Genomic DNA, 21,585 nt, shown 5'->3' with positions numbered 1-21,585 from the left:
TATGAGGGATGATAAAAGAAAAGGATCTGGAATATTAGAATAAAGAGATGGGAATTATATATTTGAATAAACTTGAGGAAGGCTTGTATAGGTTTAGCATGTGTTAAGTACATTGATTATATTACCTTTGTTAACTGATAAAGTTATCTGCCGGTAAATGTTGCTCTTACCATTTAGAATATAGAGAAATGAACTTTTTTTTTTTTAAAAAAAGATTTATTTATTTATTTATAAAAGCACTGGGTATAGTCAGAAGTGCGGGAGGGTGAAAGAATTCACCAGAGCCAGAGCAGGGAGCAGAGCAGGCAGAAGGACCGAAGTACACTGCTGAGGGGAGCAGCGGGCATCAGGAGAGGTCTGCGTGCCATGTGAGACCCTCCTCCGGTGGCCGGGGAGCAGCCAGGGATTGAACCAGCACTGCAGAGGCTGCAGGCAGCTTCACAACCCAGCTCTCAACCACTGCACGACCGGGGAGGCCCATAGAGAAATGAACTTTATGAAGAACCTTCAATAACATCCAATAGCTACAACAATATTCAATAGCTACAACAACATCCAATCCAATTTGTCCAAGAGACAAATATCGAACTCAAACTGGACCTATCTGATTCCAAAACTATAGGTCCCTAATGACTATACAACCTTCCTAATCTTATTTTATGAATCTAGTTATGTGAAATTCTAGAAAAGTCAAAACTAAAGAGAAAGTAAAAGGATCATTGCTTACCAGTTGAATAGGTGAAGCACAGAGTATTGTTTTAAGGTGGTAAAAGTATTCACTATGATTCTGCAGCAGTGGATGCATAATATTAATATATTTTTCAACACCTATACAACGTTACAAGATAAAGAGTGAAACTTACTATCTGCAAAATTCAAAAAAAAAATCATTTAGGAAATCTGGGACTCCCACAATGGATGCAGAATATGGCAAAATAATCTATCTGTATCATAATGTTTGAAACAGACTCATTTACTGGTGTGGGGGGAAAAGGTGCTGACTTAAACTTGAAATAAATGATGCTAAGATTAAAAGAAAGCCAAGCTGTACATAAATATTGTATTGTAGTTGCTAAAGTTGTTCTCCATAGAAGTACATGTCAACAATTCTGATACTGATTTTTTTTGTGATGTAATTGAACAATTAAGTAAATGAGTGGTGGATGATAGAAGAAAACTTTCTCACTGTCAGATTGGGAAGCTACAGATAAATAAGGGGCAGAGACCACTATGATCTATGCAATAGAATTGGTAACATTTATATGAGCTCATGTTTAGCTTAATATAAATATAGGTGGACAGAGATAGGTAAGTAGATGGATAGATGATAGTTGGGTAGGTTGATAGATAACAGGTAGATAGATAGATATCTACTAATATGCACACACATATTTTCTAACTCTGTCTACTAGAGATGGCCTAGAAGCAATGACATCCCAGTAGGATAAGGAACACATGTAGAACCGAGATCTTAGTTCCTAACACCGTTTTCCAATAAAAGGAAGCAGGGGTCCTTGGAGAAATGGCTGATTAAAGGACAAGGGCAGTTGTAATAACAGATGAATGTGCACCATCTCATAGTGCTAGAAAGTAAGGAAGGAAATGTTAAAAACAAATAAATAAAAAAAATCCCACAATGTTGGGACTATGCCAAAGGGATAGAGGAGTCAACTAAATGAGCTCTCCATGACCAAAACTAGAAAATTTTGAGCAACAAAATTTGTATTGTATAATAACCCAAAGCACAAAATAATACCCACAAGTCAACACCACTATAAATAAGGAAATACATAGTGGGAAAATAGAAAAATCTCAGGTGCAGAAGAGTTCCAAGTAATTTCTATGAATATTTTCCACAAGGGAGGTGGAGCATAGCCTAAGTGTGGTCCGTGTATATTGTGGGCCTCTAAACAGTACAATATGGAATGGAGAAAAAAGAGTAATTTTCAGTTGAGAAGCCTGACAGACAAAGGTTCATCCAGGTGATCAAGGTCACTATCAATGGTCATAAATCATGTTGACAAAATGTTCCAGGGATAGGATATGACAAGAATGACACTACCTCTTTGGTCTTCTCCCAAAATCTTATAACATAATGTAACCATGAGGAAAAATATCAGGCAATCCCTAATTGAGGGACATTTTACAAAATCCTTGGAAAGGAGTGTGGAAAGGAAGTTTTCCTGAATAAGTAATCTTCACCTTGTAATATTGTTATTTCTGCCTCTATAAGAGAAAGAGGAGGAATTCATTGAAGACATGCAAACAGATTTTAAGATTGAAAAGAAAATACCTTTAATCTCCTGAGGAAAATATACATTGAAATTACCCAAAGAGAACAAATGATGTAGAGAGAGAAAGAGTTTAGTTAAAGTTAGGAATACTTAAGACCATGCTAGATTGCCAGTTCTGGAAAAATTGGATATAGAGACAAGTTTTGGCTAAAAAGGTCTGCAGAGCAGAAAAAAGTCCCTACCTTAAGTGACTTGAATTTTTAGGGAATTCAGTTTTCATTTCACAGCAATATTAGAGCAATTATCAAAATATATACTTCACCTCACAATCCCTCCATTTGTTCCAAAGACACTATTTCATCCTTTTAAGTAGCTGAATAGTATTCCATTGAGTATATACTGCACAATTTCTTTGTTTAGGTGATTTTGCTATCATAAGTCAGAAATTGAAAGACAGGATAGTTACAGAAAAGTTTTACTCATTTGTGGAATATTAATAACCAAAGAAAACAAACTGGCTAAATACAACAAGAATAATTTTTAGGCTCTGTGAAAAAATATTCTGGTTACCAGAGGGGGTGGGGGAAGGGAGGTGGTAAGAGGAATGGGAAAGTGATAAGGCTTTGGCACTGGAGCATCACACATTTGGAGGTGTGAGTTGAACTCCCTAAATTATGAACTTATGCAAATGCTTGTCAAATTAATAAAATTTGAGAAAAAAAAACTGGTATTCAATGGGTCTCAATGTTGTCTCTCTAATAGTAGTAGCCTCCTTAGGCAAGAAAATATTTCTTATCTAGCATTTATATTTTTTATCACATCTATTACAGTGCTGGAGACATAACACATGCCCAGGAGACTGGATGCATATAAATAATTATATCTTCAAGTTGGACCTTGTGACATCCCTACTCCTGGATTTTGCTTAGTTCTTCCACAATTTTGCCAGCAGATCAGAGATGCATGAATTTCCTTATAGGAAATGATTGGTTTCAAAAGGAGTTGAGAGAGTAGAAAGGACTACAAAGCCACCTTGCAGTTTCTAACAGTGGATTATGCAGGGCAAATCTTTCACCCTGGGACAACTTTATCTTGCCCAAGAGTATCTGGGAGAATAAAAAATTTATTTTAACATCATTCTAAGAATAATGTAATTAAGAAAGGAATCCACTTCTCAAAAATCCAAAATTTCACTCCAAAGTCTAACTGACATTGTGCCATTCACAATTTTGAATTATCCATGTTATCCTCCCTGTTATTATGAGGGGTAAACAAAGACACGGCTATACCTTTAGTGTCAGATTGTGGACTAGAGACCTAAGCAGTGAGTATTCTTATCAGAGAAGGACATTTTGAACTGCGGCTGTTCTCCAGGCTCACAGGTTTAATTTCAACCTAACAGCTGCACTGCAGTCCATGAAATATTTACATTGTTTCTTGCTAAATTATATACATTATTTACCATATCATCTATTAAATATTTACCGCCTTTCCAAATATGCCATGTATTGCACTCCACTGCTCTTGTTTCTTTTAGCATTAAAATAAAAAAAAGGCCAAGCCCTGCAGAAGCTGAAAGAAAGACGCTGTGACACAGAAGAAAGTGACAAGAAAACGGAGGAGGAAAATGTGAAGAGAAGCAGAAGGCAGCTATTTGAAAAAGAGCTCAGTGTTATATACTATTTTTTCAACTTTCCCTTCCTTCAGCTGGGATAATCACATCATAGTTCTTACTTAGAAAAGATATTTATTTTTCCAATCACATATATGCATATAATCCATCCATATATATATAAGAATAGTTTCTATTACATAGACACATATTACATATATATGTGTGTGTATATACACACACACACACCCCATAATAATAACTATTCTGGATATAAGGTATATTATTATCCTCAATGACCATGCTCCAGGATGATCAGATATGTACAACTGTCTGTTAAGAAAGACTTTAGACTTACAGTGATAGCAGGATTTAAGATACCAGTCCACCTCGGTCAGAACGCTTCCCTTAAGGAAACAGTGACATATATTCAACTCTAAATAATGCTGTGTTTCATTGTCTTGGAAACAAGAAAGCCATTTATAGATGTGTTGTCAATAGGATATATATGGTACTTGTGATCAGCAAAAGATGCCAAACTATAAAATCCCGTGGGATACAGAAAGATAAGAGAACTAACTGGCTCCCACTTGAGAACTTTGCTTGTTCATTGTTCTTTGTTCCAAATTGGACATTTTAGAAATTGCTAAAGAACTACTGATTATTTATGTATGATCCTCTTCTATTTAATTTAAAATAACCTTGGTTTTTTGAGGGAAATGTTGATTCCCACTTGAGATATTTCCAACCTTCTGCTCACTTGAGAGTGGCAGATGACTAAATTCTGATCAATGAGGAGTAAGTGGAAATGTTCTGGGACTTCCAGAGCTCTCTTTATAAATGATGGGACACATGACTTTCTTCCTCCATTCTGCTGTTTGAAACCTGAGATAATGACCAGAGCACCAACAGTCAACTTGAACCATAAGGATGAAGGCCACATCATAGGAATCAAATAGCAAGGAGCTGGACAAACCTGGGTTTCTGATAACCATGAAGCTGCTATGCCATCCCTTAATTGCCAACCTCAGCACTTATTTTACATGATACAGAAAAATTTTCCATCACAGTTAAGCCACTCTTAAGACCACAGTTAAGATCTCCCTTATACGTGGCGCAGCAGACCTCTCCTGTCTTGCCACTGCTCCCCTCAGCACTGTATTTCAGTACACTCACTGGTTTTGCTCTCCACTCTGTCTCTGGTGAATCCTCTCACCTCCCGCACCTCTGGCCTATACCCCAGTTCCTGTATGCATGAATAAATCAAAATAAATCTTTTTTTTTTAAGGGATCTCTCCTATATGAAGCCAGATTTAATCTACTCTAATACAGGTAGGGTCACATGCAAGTTTTTCTGCTCAACCATTTCAACCTACAGTCATTGAGTACCCTTATGTATGTCCTTTTTGCTGTTAAATCTTTTGCTAAGAGCAATTACTTACAGGTTAGTAGTACAAATATAGTTCTGTGAATTCTTTCTGTCAGCTGTCCACTCTGCAAGAAAGTCTTTGTTCCTGTCCACCTAAAGTCAGAGGATAACATTCTAGACTATTTATACGCACCCTGAATTATCTTTCCTCCAGTTTAGGTTGAATTGGTTTAAAAATGGGTTAGTGCTGCCAATGTGGTGAAATATGTTATTTATGCCCTCATCTTTACAGCTATCAAGGCCTTGCTGCCTAATCTTTATTTATTGGATTGAATAGCAATTGGCAATTGCTGTGTGAATATAAATGCATCAACATATTTTACTTGCACACACAATAAAATCCCTGAAGTCTCGCTTATTTCACATACAAAACTGAAAATTTCCTTAAACTGCAGCCCAGGTCAACAAACACTTCTTGAATGTTTATCATATGTTAGGAAATAAAAAGTAAACTACTCTGAGATTCAGATTCTACAAGTCCAAAGCAGATAAATGGAATATCAGTTTGGGAGGAAGCATTTGAATTATAATTATCCTTAAATGAATGGGTGCTATAATTGCATTATTACCTTAAATGTAGTCATCTATGGCATCAAAATCTCTTTTAAAGTCTTTCAGATTTTCTATTTTGCTTCACTGAAAACACATTGAATCACCTCATACTGCAGCTGAGATTTCCTGAAATCTCTATTCTCTAACATTAATAATCTCCAAAGTGCACTGTAGGTGTTTTTATAGGAAGATATTCTTTAAAATTGGCTTGAATATATCATAAAAGCTTTTGATTGAAGCTGATGGTTTTATGAAATTTACCATACTATATTTCTATACTATCAACTTCTTCCAAAAAAATCAGATGAATGGCATTGACCTTAACTATTGTGATATTTAAGGTGAAAAGGTCTATTTTATGTCATAAATAATTTAAGTGATTTCCAAGTTCTTCTCTTTACAAGGCTGAGAATAGAAAAAGTGTTCTCAAGGCTGTCTTCACAAATGGTATATTGTTCTACAGTTAACTAAATGCTACAATAGGAAATTCAAGGATCAGCAAGAGTATTAGCAGTCAATGGCATTGTTTTAGGTGTTTAAATCCAATGCAATCTTATTTAGTTTTGTTTAGCCTTTCTCCCTTTAGACTAAGTCAACAAGCCTCTTCAATGTGGAGTAAGCCTCTATGATTTTGAATAAAGCTCTTTTGTGATTTGTAAATGTACACATTTGATAGTTCCTGGGCTCCCGATTAACTTCTTGGCAATGGAGACCAGCTATCAAACCATTGCATGGAGATAATCAGTAATAATCCCAAATTTACCTTATGTGTGAGCATTGCTCTATTCTGGAACACTTAATTGCATAACATAAGGTAATTGGTAGGACTATGGGATTTTAAATCAACTCCATAGTTCAAGCACATATTAACTATATAGATGACTTTCTGTATTCCCAACTTGATGTCTGTTTTTTGTTATTAAATTGTGAACTACTTTATTTTAAACCTGCTGAAACTATTTAAATTAGAACAAAAGCCCATATACTATATATGCTCCCAGAACTAAAATAAGACCGAACCATCTATGGATTTTCTAAAGTGAGTGGCCATTTCATTTAAGTTTCTAATTATGAAATTATTTAAAAATGAATTTGGAGAATTATTCAGACTTCAAGAGGTATTTATCAAAAAGGGTCTCAAAAATTCAGTTCCTAAATGCACCTGGGTGGTCATACTCTCAAGACGAATAACCTGCTTCTTTTTATAACTCTAGTTGTTGTGTCTGCAGTTCTCTCTGCACCAATGTACTTTCAATTGAACCTATTTACAGTGTTTTGGAGAGGATCAGAAGACAAGGAGCTGTTGTCCAAGGTTTTTATGGGGATTTGTCTAGATTGACTTTTTACTGATGTTTTCATGCTTGAGATTAGAAAAAAAAGGAAATCAAAGGGCAACACTTTTCATAACACTATTTTCCTTCTATCCCATCTAGGACTCTTCTCAGTTCACTAATTCTAGGCAATTTTAAATCTATTTCCTAAATGGGCATTTAGGAATTATTTATAAAAAGAATTTTAAAAAAGGGCTATATAGAGAAAAAGAACAAAATTAAATAAAACCCAGTCTTCATCAGTTCATCCATCAGAAAACTGATGTTAGAAGAAAATGAAATCAAATGATATTTAAAAGTATAGGAACTGTACAATTCCACCAAATAAATAAACCAGCTTTGGCATTCAACCAATTCCATGGGTTTCCTTGGGGGCTAAGTTCTTTCTACACATCAATGAAAGAATCAGTATTTGAGACACGAAGTAACTTTTTGGCAGACATTGAAAAAGGCACCAAATGGTCTCTGTCTTTGCTGTGATCAACTGTGAAATGAAAACCTACCACTTAAATCACTTCTACTGCAACCTAATTTGTTCTCCCTGAACACAGAACAGAATAAGTCTCAGAGCCCTTTAGTCCACAGACTGTTTTATTTTTAAATAAAGCCAACAAATGTGAAGTTTCTGTGGTTGGAACATCTTCTTAATCTATAAGTATACCTGATATTTCAAATGTACTTTGAAATTTTGTCTATCAATGAGTTGTATAGTCTGCACAATGCCACCCTCATTTAAATCTTGGTTCTACCACTAATTAGGCATGTGGACTCGGTCAAGTCATTTCACTTACAGTTTTTACATACAAATGAAAAAAATTAAGCCGATTCTCCATCTTTAAGGGTCTAGGAACCCTTGTGAGAAGTGCATAAATGAACATAGGAGTGCAGAAATATTTGTATTAGAATTTTCAAATTCTTTGGGTAAATACTTAGCAGTGGTTTTGCTAAGAAGGGAGTAGTACATTGGAATGGGGGAATTGGTGGGCCATGTGCACATATGGATGTTTGAAAATGTACCCCCAAAGTTAAATAGATATGTCAAAGTCTAACAAATTATAAAAAAATTAAATTAATAAAAAGAAAAAAGTCAGATACCAAAAAATGGGTCTATAAGAGCAACTATTATAATTTTTCACAATATAAAACTAATATCTGGTAGAAATTAGACATATATTGAGAATGCTTTTCCCACTCTACTTTTAAAGATCAAATAATTTTGCAAAAGAATTTAGCTATTGATCTGTAAAGAAGGAGCAGTGTTATATATCCAATGATTAGGTACCTGCATTCATAGGAAAATATGTTCTTAGAATACACAAAGGGAAATATGTTCTTAGAATACAGTGGACCCAGCCTCCAAAATATCTCACATTTGCATTTCTTTGCTTTATACTAAATTTGTCTTCAAGTACCCTAATTCTTGGAGATAGAACTGGAAAGTATGGGATCCTTTACTGACAACAAGCATAATTTCAATATAGGCTTCCAGCTATGATAAAGCAGAGTACTTAGTGTTTTTTGTTTTGTTTTGTTTGTTTTGTTCTTTTAAAGATTTATTTATTTATTTGTTTATACAAACACTAGGTACAGTCAGAAGCATGGGAGGGTGAGAGAATTCACCAGAGCCAGAGCGGGGATCAGAACAGGCACACTGACGAAATACACTGCTGATGGGGAGCAGCAGGGCCGGCAGGAGAGGTCTGCGCACCATGTGGGACCCTTGCCGGCGGGCGGGGATTGAACTGGCGCTTCAGAGGCTGTGGGCAGCTTCTCAGCCCAGTGCTCAACCGCTGCGCCACCAGGGAGGCCACAGAGTACTTAATTATTAAACATAATTATGGATTCTATGGTAGGACAATAACCATAATATAGCTGAAAAGTCTCTACTTGTAAAGATGAGTATGCTCACTGGACATTAGGAGGCATTGTGTATATCTCCAGTTGAGGAAAGCCTCTGCAAACTACATTTGATGTCAGACAATGGAGGAATTCCAACAGTTTGAAGAAAAGCAATCGAGGATTCTTATGTCTATCAAATATTCAAACTTGATAAAATGAAATACAAAATCACCAGAATGCTAAAATCTTGTTGAATGACCATTACGTCCTTGAACCAAAACCAAAATCTATTCTTAGTAGGACTTAGTCCTATTACTAGGACTAATGTGCTTCATTTCCCAGTAAGATTGTATTATTTTTCCCAATATCTTTGGTCTGTATTTCCTAAATGTTTAATGTGCTAAGTCCCCCCATTAGGTGGGAACAAGACAATTTCAAATGATAGAGGCTGGCAGAAATTAATTCTTCATGGGAAGCCAAAGTTAGGCAAATATGTACCAACTGTTCTACAGCTTTGCAAACAGAAAAACAGTTGACCAAATTAAGGAGTACACAGTGCTATGGGGGCAACATAAACCCACTCACTGATCCAAAATATGTTTTTTTTATATATCTCCATTTCTTGTTGGGTTCAGTGCCAGATGTTTTAGAATTCAAACATCTTGACATCTTCCAAATAGCTGTGTGAATAATTGAGGCATATGTTGATGTGTGTGTATGTGTGTGTGTGTCTGTCTATCTTGAGTTGTCTATCATTCTCTATTTTCAAGTCTAACACTATGCAATCTCAAAGCAGTAGAAAGGTGTTTTATTGGAAGTCAGAAAAACTGATTTGAATTTACCTATCAATACTCATCTGTGTGACCTCAATTAGATTACCAAATGTGATGCCTCAGTTTTCTCATCTATATTAGTAGGAAAATAACAGTTCTAATTTCATAGGCTTGTGAGAAAATTTAATTAATGGAAAGCACCTATCATAGTGCCTTCAACAAAGAAAGCAATCAGTAAATAGTAATAGTAATGAAAGGTTTGGAAGGTTTTGTAGTGACTCAATAAGGGAGGAGGAAATACAAACAATTATCATTTTCCTTATGGATTCAATACATATATTGGAATTTATATTATCAACACATTAAATTAAGTGGGAAAATAAATTGTAGTGTGTAAGAATATGATCTCTACTGACAGACTGAAGTTCAAATCTTGGCTCCTTCAGCTGGTAAGACTGGACAAGTTACTGAATATGTCTGAACTCTTAGATTTTCACCTAAAATAATAATGGTTATAATAGTTCCTACTTCACTATATTGTTAGTGCTAAATGAGCACTAAATTCATAAAAAAAACATTGTCAACAGTACAATAAATGGCAGCTATCATCATTATTGTCATGGTGTTCCTCAAGAGAAAAACAATATGGTAGAAGGAACCCTACAGACTATCTGAATTGAGCATCATCCTTTTACATATGGAGTGAATTATCCTAAGGAAGGGAAGTGACCATGCCAAGGTCAATCATTTAGTTAGTGACAAAGGTGTAGTAAAATCTAGGTTTCTTGCCCTATAGTTAGTGCTTTTTCCAGTCCATTGGAGATGTGTGTGGAAATAGTAGTACCACACATATTTTCCAAGATGCTCATGAATTTAGCCTCTATACTACTATGTGGGAATTCATTACTTGTTATATCATCTTTACTATTGTGTCATGAGAGATATAATCATGCAATGTTCTTCAGTGTCCCAAGTGGTAAGTAAATATTGCTATTTTCAGGTGGATGCTCTGGCTACAAGTCTTTTTTACCTGACAACTGTGGGCATTGGTTTTATCCTCTTTCCTTCTACCCCTGTACTTAACATCTCCAAGAATAGCTGTGTTCATGGAGATATGCCTTAGATTTAACATGAATTTCTTTATCAAGTCTCATATAAACTCCTATTCGTTTCTTTCTCTTAGTCTCTCTTTTTTTATAGATCCAATTAAAATATGTGACCATAAAACCCATCTTCATTCATTCTTTGAATTATAGGATTCTGAAATGGTTGGAACAAATTCCTGGAACTGCAATTTGGAATTATTTGTAATTTGTGGATTTTAAAAAAAAGCTGTATTTAATGAACACATAGGTCCCAAAACAGAATTAAAATGATGGGCATAAATAGAAGTCCCTCCTAGAATCTTAGCATTGGAAAAATTTAGAGAAACCATTAATTCAACCTCTCAGTAAAGAATGTTTCTTCATTCTTCCCTTATAAATGTTACTGAGTTTTACATCTAAGAATCATAACAAGAGGATATCAAGTTGAACACATTCATTTCTTTCTTTAAAATTTATATATATATTTACATCATTCTTCATTTTTGTGCAATGTATGCTTTCTGATCTCAGTTATAGTCCCTGTGAAATTCCCACCATCAATTCACCTGTGTTCTATCACCACAGTCCCTTGTGCTCTTCCTACCCGTTTTGATTCTATTCTCCTCTCCCCACCCCTTGCAGAATGTCTCTTGTTGATTTTGATTTTCTCTTTATTATAATTACTCCCCTCCCCAGCCCTTATTTGGATCCTCTACATCCCCCTTACAAGTGAAACCATCTGATATTTTCTTTTTCTTTTGCTTATTTCACTGAACATGATCCTTTCCAGCTCCAACCATGTTGCTGCAAATGGCATGAGTTTATCTTTTTTTGACTGCTGAGTAATATTCCATTGTTTATATATACTATATCTTCTTGATCCAGTCATCTATTTTGGGGCATCTGGGCTGTTTCCATAGCTTAGCTATTGTAAATAGTGCTGCAATAAGCACAGGGGTGCAGGTATCCTTTTGAATTAATGTTTCTGTGTCCTTTGGGTAGATACCTAGGAGTGGAATTGCTGGATCATATGGAAACTCCATCTTTAGCAGATTGAGGAATCTCCAGACAGCTCTCCATAGTGGTCGGACCAGTTTACACTCCCACCAACAGTATAGGAGAGTTCCTTTTTCACCACATCCTCACCAACATTTGTTGTTGCTAGTTTTTTTTTTTTTATACGTGCCATTCTCACTGGTGTAAGATGATATCTCATTGTGGTTTTGATTTGCATTTCCCTGATTATGAGGGATGTTGAACATTTTTTTCATATGCCTGTTGGCCATCTGCATTTCCTCTTTGGAGAAGTGTCTTTTAAGCTCGTCTGTCCATTTTTTGACTGGGTTGTTTACTTTGTTTTTGTTGAGTCTCAGCAGCTCTTTGTAGATCTTTGTGATCAGTCCCTTATCATTAGTGTTGTGTGCAAAAATTTCCTCCCAATCAGTGGGGTGTCACTCCTTAAGTGGAGAGAAAGATGGTAAAAGGCAAAAAAATCCACCCTTCCAGCTGTCCAGTTAATTCTTATAGACTTTTAAACAACTGGCAAACCAATGATTTTCTTTCCATTGTTTTTTTTTTTCCTTTGGGGGTTAAAAGAACATAATAAATGGTTTGTGTTTCATTCACTTTAACAAAATGAGTCTGCTTCTGGAAAACTTGCTAATTCTATCGAAAGTCTAGGACAAGATAGTAACAGAGTGAGGGTGAAGTCAGAGGTTGATTGGATGGGGGAAAGGAGATGGATTGCTTAAAGGAATGAACTTTTAGAGTTCATGTCTACCAAAGGAAAGCAATGATATTTTGCTCTACAGAAGTAATTAAATAAAATGTGGTGAAATGTTGAAGCAGGGAGAGATGAGGAAACAGAAGCCTAGAAAGCTAAGTGACGGGCACACTGACAGAGTCTGAATGAGAACACAGACCTCCTGAGAATGATTTCACATATTGCAATAAAGAGTGACCCTGAAAATCCCATGCACTTTTTCCCCCCTGAGGGCTGGAAAAGGGTGTGGGAAAGGGTGATGCTTACAATTTACCAAAGTAACACAGTCAAATCAGTGTTAAGATTTTCAATTGCTGGTTTGGACACAACAGATTCACAGTTCAATTATAGAGTCTCCTTGCCTACTAACACAAGTTGTTCTAATGTCATCTTGAAATGTTTTTGAGAAGAGGATTCTCAGTGTTATTTTACGTCACCGTTTGTATTATGTGAATGCTGTGGTTGTAACCATGTTTGAAATCTGTTGGAGGCGGCCACCCCGCGTTGTGAGCAGAAGGGCCTTGACCCAAGTCCCTAAGGCATGTGAAAATACATGTGTCTCGGAGGAAAACCTCTGAGTGACAGGACTTGGTGATGAGCGCCTGGAAAGTGACCTGCATGGAGTCAGGCTTCTACATCTCCACAGTCTGAGAATAACAAAATGGAGAGACCCTGCACAGTGAGCAGAAGGGCCTTGACCCACGTCTTTAAGGCATGTGAAAACACATGCATCTCGGAGGAAAACCTCTGGGTGACAGGACTTGGTGTTGAGAGCCTGGAAGTGACCTGCGTACATCTCCACAGTTTGAGAATAATAAAAATAATGAGCGAACTTCCCAGGCTCTGGCTAGGGGGCAATAAGATTATGTGTGTGACAACTAACCACCTGGTACCCTAATGTCTGAAGTAAATAGATAATAGTAAGAAAATAGACTAATCATTCATACATGTTATCATTATATGGTATGCTTTGATGTTACACCTGCTGCAATTAAAATAGTATATAATGAGCACTAAGACAATAAAGATTTACTGCATGCTGGACATGACAGTCCCCCATGTCTGATTTCCCTCCCCGTCATGTCCCAGGTTCGGACTCACTAGAAGTCCACAGAAATCTACTCAAAAATATTACTAGCATATCACAGAGTTAATATCCCATTGTTAAAGTGGCTGACTAAGTTCTTATACAGATGTTTATCCAAGATTGTTTCTCTGCAGTTCACATAAAATTCAAGGTGAATGAATCCATAATTCTATGACCAAGTGAGGCAGAAGTTCATCTTAGAATTAGTAGATTATTCCCATGTGAACTGGATGTCAGACAGGGTTCCCCTCCTTCCTTGCCACCACCACTATTTTTTAAAATCAAGATGAAATTTTGCAAAACTCCCAGATGCAGCTTTCAGGCATCTTCTTTAATCCATAACATTAGTAAAGTGGTCCAGAACCAACAAATCCAGAACATATGAAAAATTTGGGAAAAATTCTCTTTAGTGGGTCTTGATTTATCTCAAGGTATTTTGTTCTAAAATTAAAGCAAGAACCAGCGAATTCTACACAAGATTTTCCCCTCTATTTTTATGTATAGCCATTGCTAAAGTATCAACACCAGGTAATTGTGTTGTTATTGGGGGAAAGTTGTTGGCAGCCAGAGTAAGTGCTCAAACATCCCCCATCCTATCTGCTATCACATATGTTCACTAGAATGAATTTTTGTATATTTTAGCACACCTTAATTTATTATTTATAAAAACCCTAGGTTTAGTTTTGTGCCTTTATCATGCCATTATTAAATTGGCTTCCTTTTTCAACAGTGAGGCAACACATATTATTTTTTTAAAAGATTTATTTATTTATGCATACAAGAACTGGTGCAGAGGCCAGAAGTGTGGGGGGTGAGAGGATTCACCAGAGACAGAGTGGGGAACAGAACAGGCAGACTGAGTGAAATACACTGCTGAGGGGAGCAGCGGGAGAGACAGGAGAGGTCTGCTGTGCCATGTAGGGTAGCTCCCTCACCGGGGATTGAACTTGTGCTGCAGTGGCTGTGGACAGCTTCATAGCTTCATAGGTCTGAATCCCCTGCGCCACCAGGGTGGCCTGAGGCAACACATTTTATAGCAACTTTTTTAACTGAAATGTTTTTAAAATTTTATATACAAAGAGCTAACATTGCTTGTGCTATAAGGTAGATGTCTTGAATGATCCATTCATTCAAGGAATTCTAATATTTCTTAAAAAGTGGTCCCATGGGACACCCATATCAAAATCACTTTTGAGAGGAAGGGAATTCATACAAATATGGATTCTTGAGCTAAACTCAAGGTGATTCTCATGCACAGTGAAGTTTGAGAGCTGAACCACTGCTTCAGTGAAAACATGCTCTTTACAGAGCAATCTTCTAAATCTAGGAGAGGTGAAAAGGACAATAGAGAAGTATAATTCCTCAGATGACTGAGAAGTTATAGTCATCTGATTATGGTTCAAAACTATACCTACTTTTAAATTTAAATTAAGTTATAGCACTAACCAACTAGCCAGAAGAGAGTGAGAGAAACTGTGGCAGAGTCAAAATGATATTTTTAGTTAAATCAAATACACAGCATCTCTACACAGTTAATCTAATTTATTGCTATGCAAATGATCATAAAATTTCAGACTCAGGATACTATGCTGCAATAGGAGACAATTTTTCATATCCAGCCCAGCATTATTAACTTCATGAATTAAATAAAACATTACCAGGTACCTGCCATGTAAAAACACCAGGTTTGGCCTCTACTTCTAGGCTGAGTAGTGGGTCTTAAGGAGACCTTGGTGGAAAAGGGCTTATGATTTGCACTTAACATTTATTAAAATAGAGTATCATCAGTATTGACCTTTGTCTATTAACTCTGTACTCTCTATTTTTTTTTTTTTTTCAGGAACTTATTCTATCCTGGCCAGGACAAGCAAGATGAATGTCTGAGAGTGTGTCTATGTGTCTATGTGTGTGTGCATAGCAAAGTAAAGTTAATAGATGTCTGAATTCTAATAAGATATCAAGTGCATTTTTGAACATCATCTTATGGGATTTATATAAATCTGATTTCTGATACTTCATAAACAAATCCAATGATTACAATATGCTATATGATTGTGCAGCAGCAGATATCAAAATAATTTACCTCGTGTCATTTCAAGTGTTTATGAGCTGGAATATTCTGAAATAACTATATTTAAATATATCTCTTTTGAATGAAACTGTAGTTTCTTGAAATTAAACATATTTACTTGTCTTATAATGTGAATGCTTGATATACATGGTGCAGGAAAAATATTCAAGTATATTTCAATACAGAAGAAGAATCAAGACAGTTTGTATACAAAAAAATAACTGTATTTGGAAGTAACCCTCTTTATGATACTGTATACACCACCATTATTTTCAACTGAGCATTTTTATGCAACAGCATTTTTTTCCACCTTACATGATGCCAGCCAAGATGGGTTATATCATGGAAGTAGATTTCATTCTGCTTATCAACAAACTTCTAGTCTAGTCTATCAATGATCATCCAGTTGAGAAGATAAAAGAATTCTTGTGGCAAAAATTTAACATCTACAGGACCAATTACAAGCAAATGGAAATTCATGTGTAACTTTTAAAGAAACCTGACGGGGCGGGGAATCCTATACTTCCAAAATACCAACAATAATGTAAGCCCATGTTACTACAATTTAAAAAAAGAAAGAAAGCATTGATACAAATGTTAATGTTTAGAGAGGATAACCTGTAAGTGTTTTCTGGAAGTCCAACCAGAAATATAATGACTATATGCCAAGCATTGAGAATACAGTACTTAACAAATTAAATATTAGTTCTGTCTTCATGGACCTTAATCTAGCCGAGAAGACAGACATTAAATATGTGTGGAGAATATTACAGATAGGAAATCTATAGCTGCTATGTTGAAGGAAGAGATCCTATAATTTCAAAAAGAACCAAACCAACAACAAGTGGGTACTATGGAAATTTTCACCCAGTTTTGAGGCTGAGGAAAGCCTCCCTGGGGTGTTGAAGGCCCCTGAGGCACCAGTGAATACAAATGTGTCTAAGGAGCTGACAGGAAAGCAGTCAGACTAGAGCACAAACTTGAAGGAGAAATGGGGCGGGAGGGAGGTAGAAAGGAGGGAGAAGGAGGGGGGGGGAGGAGGGGGTGGGGGGTAGGGGGAGAGGGAGGGAGCGAGGTAGGGAGAGGAGGAGTAAAGAAGCAAATGAAGTGGGAAGAAGGTGTGAGATTCAGCATTTCATCCTAGACTGAAAATTAAGTCTACAAAATGGGATTAAGTAGAACTTCTCTTATTCAGTAACCTAGAAATAAATGCAGATGTCAAGGTTTTCCCCTTTATCATGTTTTATTCTAATAGGTCATTTGTGCAAAGAGAAACTGGATCCATTAATGATGCAACAAAGAAATACGTATGAAAGAAGTGCTGACATCAATCTCTAGATTTTTAGATACTTCTATTTGAACATATTTCAATCTACTCTGAAAGTGAAGTTATTTCAGGGTCTGCCAGATTGTTTGGTCAATACATTATCACTATTATTTCAAATTATAAAAGCTCCAAAATTTCAAAATCAGGGTGCAAATACAGTCATAAAATACCATTTAAAAATTTAATGAATAAAATATCAGCATTTTAAGAAACATGATTTAATGTATTCCATCTCTCAAGTTTGAAGATCATTTAGCAAAGACATGAAAGCTAAGCTGTACAAGACTCATGCGTGCTGACACCACCACTTATGCCTGACAAAAGACATTTCAACAGAAGCACATTTGACTTCATGAACATATTTAATGACTTAAAGGAGATGCAGCTAAATTCTACAGACCTCATCATGTGGGAAAAAATGGTGGTGGGGGGAGTAAGGATTTTTTAGCAGAGGATTTAGAGATTTACTTGTATCTAAGACAGGCAAGCACAAGTACTGGGACTTGAATTGTTTCCTGCAGAATAAATGGCAGTTGAGTCAACAATGGGGCCAATTTGAGAAATAATTTAATTTTGAAGCTGAAAATTGCTATATAGACACCAAAAAAATGAAAGTTCCAAAGTCCATTGGACTAGCAAGAATGCATTTTATAATTTGATCATGTGATCCTTGGATAACTATGCTGTATTTTATCCTGTCCTTGGTATATATCATATTTAGAGACACTATAGAGCAAAACATCAAATACCTGCTGGTAATTTTGAAATATGTCATTCATTCACCTCTTTCTTTAAATTAATTAATTTTTAATGAAGTACTATTGTTTTACATCCTTGTTAATGTTTTTATAGTATAGAATTTTTCCCTTAAGTGTGGTCACCAGAGCTCTCCCAGCACTAAAGCACCCATAGTCCTCCACTTTAGTTCATTATGCCCTTCCCCTCCCCTCACATCTGTAACTCAAATAAGCCAGAAGAAAAAATATAAATACAGGATGTCACTTATATATGGATTATAGAGAAACCAAACAAGGATCATACAAAGACAAACTTTAAAACCAACCCTTGAAAGTTGACCATAGATCTGAGGTATCCAGGAGGGTGCGCTATGGTGATAATACCTGATGTAGATACCCTAATATTATATCCATTAAAAATAAACTTATTAAACTACATGCCAGAAACTATTAGAAACATTTTAGATGTATTAACTCATTTAATTCTCAAAACAACTCTTTCATTTAGTTACTCTTTATTATAGATGAGGAAACCAAAACACAGAGAGGTTAGAGTTGATCCAAGGTCAGACAGTTTATATGAATGGCAAGCAGAATTCAAACTCAGGCAATCTGGCTCCAGAATTAGCAAGTATTCAACTGTAGACCATAAAAGGTTACAATGGAAAGATATCTTAATAATCACCTTAGAAGTTCTTTTATATCAGAAAAAAATGGTGCCAGGACAATTGACAAAGACAGGACTAGCTAGTTAGTAGCAAAATGGAAATTATTATATGAATTTTATGTTTCTCTATCTTCACTGCTCAATATTGCTATCCTCAATGACTCTTGCAAAGATAATTTAAAAATAATTTTCAAGAACCCATCAAAATTTTCTCTCATTATCTGACTGAATTCAATTCACTTTTTAATTTAATTTAATTTTATTTTATATATTTTTACATGATTTTTCATTTTTGCACAATGTATGCATTTTCATCTTGGTTATAGTCCCCATACAATTCCCATCCCCCTTGTCTTTTTCCTTTTTTTTTTTAATAATAAATTTTATTTTTATATTCCCCATACAATTGCAGTCCCCCCATTCTGACCCCAATCCCTCCCCTCCCGCCCTCGCCCCCCTAAAAGTGTCTCTGGTTCATAGTTTTTTGTTGATTTTGATTTTCACTTTCTTATAGTTATTCATTTTCCTGGTCCCTTATTTAAGTTTTCTAGATTCCTGCTATGAGTGAGACCATCCTGTATTTTTCTTTTTCTTTTTGGCTTATTTCGCTGAGCATGATCCCTTCCAGCACCATCCATGTTGCTGCAAATTGCATGTGTTTATCTTTTTTTGAATGCTGAGTAATATTCCATGGTATATATGTACCACATCTTCTTGATCCAGTCATCTATTTTTGGGCATTTGGGTTGTTTCCAAAGCTTAGCTATTGTAAACAGTGCTGCTATAAACATAGGGGTGCAGGTGTTCTTTGGAATTGATGTTTCTGTGTCCTTTGGGTAAATACCTAGGAGTGGAATTGCTGGATCATATGGAAGCTCTATGTTTAGTAGGTCCAGAAATCTCCACACAGCTCTCCACAGTGGTTGGACCAGTTTGCACTCCCACCAACAGTGCAGAAGAGTTCCTTTTTCTCCACACCCTCGCCAACATTTGTTGTTGCTAGATTTTTTAATATGTGCCATTCTCACTGGTGTAAGATGGTATCTCACGGTAGTTTTGATTTGCATTTCCCTGATGACAAGTGATGTTGAACATTTTTTCATCTCACATAGAGGACCCCAAAAACTCCCCCTTGTTTTTTTAAGATTTATTTATTTATTTATACAAGAACCGGGGTACAGGCCAGATGTGCAGGAGGGTGAGAAGATTCACCAGAGACAGAGTGGGAAACAGAACAGGCAGACTGATGAAATACACTGCTGAGGGGAGAGGCGGGCACCACAGGAGAGGTCTGCCCCGCCATGTGGGATCCGAACAGGTGCTGCAGAGGCTGCGGACAGCTTCACAGCGCTGCACTCAACCTCCTGTGCCACCAGTGGAGACCCCCTTTTCCCCCCGCACCTTTAGTGTGTCTCTGGTTTATAGTTGCTTGTTGATTTTGATTTTTACTTTATTATAATTAGTCTTTTTCCTGGTCCCTTATTTAGGTTTTCTAAATTCTTGCTATGAGTGAGACCATCTGGTATTTTTTTTTCTTTCTGGCTTATTTTGCTGAGCATGATCCTTTCCAGTTCCATCCATGTTGCTGCAAATCGCATGAGTTTATCTTTGATTGCTGAGTAATATTCCATTGTGTATATGTACCACATCTTCTTGATCCAGTCCTCTATTCTTGGGCATTTGGGTTGTTTCCATAGCTTAGCTATTGTAAATAGTGTCACTATAAACATAGGGGTGCAGGTACCCTTTTGAATTAATGTTTCTGTGTCCCTCAGGTAAATACCTAGGAGTGGAATTTCTAGATCATATGGAAGCTCTATCTTTAGCAGATTGAGGAATCTCCACACAGCTTTCCATAGTGGTTGGACCTGTTTGCACTCCCACCAGCAGTGCAGGAGAGTTCCTTTTTCTCCACATCCTCACCATTTGTTATTACCAGTTTTTTTTAATATGTTCCATTCTCACTGGTGTAAGATGATATCTCATTGTAGTTTTGATTTGCAAATTCTCTTTACCTAAATCAATTATGGCAAGAAAGGACAAGGAAGATCACCTTTATTCATATAAAGGGGGTGCTTAAGACTTATTTTACTATTTGTTATGTATGCTTTTTTTTGAAATTCAAGTAAAGTCAGTTGCTAAATCACAAATCTATTTTTAATAAATCATTAAACCAATTTCCATGTATCCATAGTGATGAATAATACCTACATCCCTAACTTGCTTCCATAATAACCATTACACTATTTTTTATCCCTCCATTTTTAGTAGACTCTTCTACATGACCTTTCATGTTTATTCTCCAATTGTTTCTTCTGTGTTTTTTTTTTTCTCTTTCTTCTATACCTAGTCTTGTGAATTCCCCTAAAATGCCATTCCCAGGGACCTTATTGTTCTCTTCAGTTTCTACTGAATTTGACATTTGTCACCCATAGATAACGAGACATTTATCATGCTAAAGTGATTGAGTTGGCAGAAAGTTTTCTCCTTTGTGTGCAAAACTGACCAAGTGAATTATTTTATTTTTCCCCTTCAAAAGAGTGTTAGGAATGAGTGAATCTACTTGTCTTGAAAAACCAATGGATTGTCCTGATGAACATATATTTCTTGTTAAGGTCTGGCTGACTTTCATAGCTGAAATGTGTATGTGGATTTTTTTTCCTACTATTTTGTAGGATAGTAGAATTTTACTGTGCTCTAGAAAAAGCAATAAACCCTTCTTCAAACTTTAGAAACTAGACAGTAAAAGGAACTCCATACCAGCAGGACATATTTCCTTCAAAATAACAAAGCAGAGCAACAAAGTAATATAAAGCTTATAACAGCAAAAATGATTCATTATCTTTGAAACTGAGCTCCAGAAATGATTTACCTAAAAAGAGTTCCTCAGTTACGGATTGAAGTCTACAGACAAACCACGGGTCATCAACATATTCTCCTCTTCCACCACTGGACACAAACGTAAAGAAAACCCAGAATGGGCCTCCCCGGTGGCACAGCAGTTGAGCGCTGGGTTGCAAAGCTGCCCACAGCCTCTGCGGTGCTGGTTCGATCCCTGGCTGCTCCCCGGCCACCAGAG

The 21,585-nt window shown here is 36.3% G+C and overlaps 1 long non-coding RNA gene across 1 annotated transcript in view; it reads right to left on the bottom strand.

Annotated features, from left to right (window-relative positions):
* The window catches only part of LOC129145858 (uncharacterized), a 30,278-nt gene that overhangs the window by 4,914 nt on the left and 3,779 nt on the right, over positions 1 to 21,585 (bottom strand). The window lies entirely within an intron of this gene.

Source organism: Talpa occidentalis, unplaced genomic scaffold, assembly GCF_014898055.3.
Source record: "Talpa occidentalis isolate TD23 unplaced genomic scaffold, MPIMG_talOcc4v2.1 talOcc4.15, whole genome shotgun sequence".
NCBI classification, from domain to species: domain Eukaryota; kingdom Metazoa; phylum Chordata; class Mammalia; order Eulipotyphla; family Talpidae; genus Talpa; species Talpa occidentalis.
Note: the sequence above shows the minus strand (reverse complement) of the source record. Positions and strands in the feature narration are given on the sequence as shown.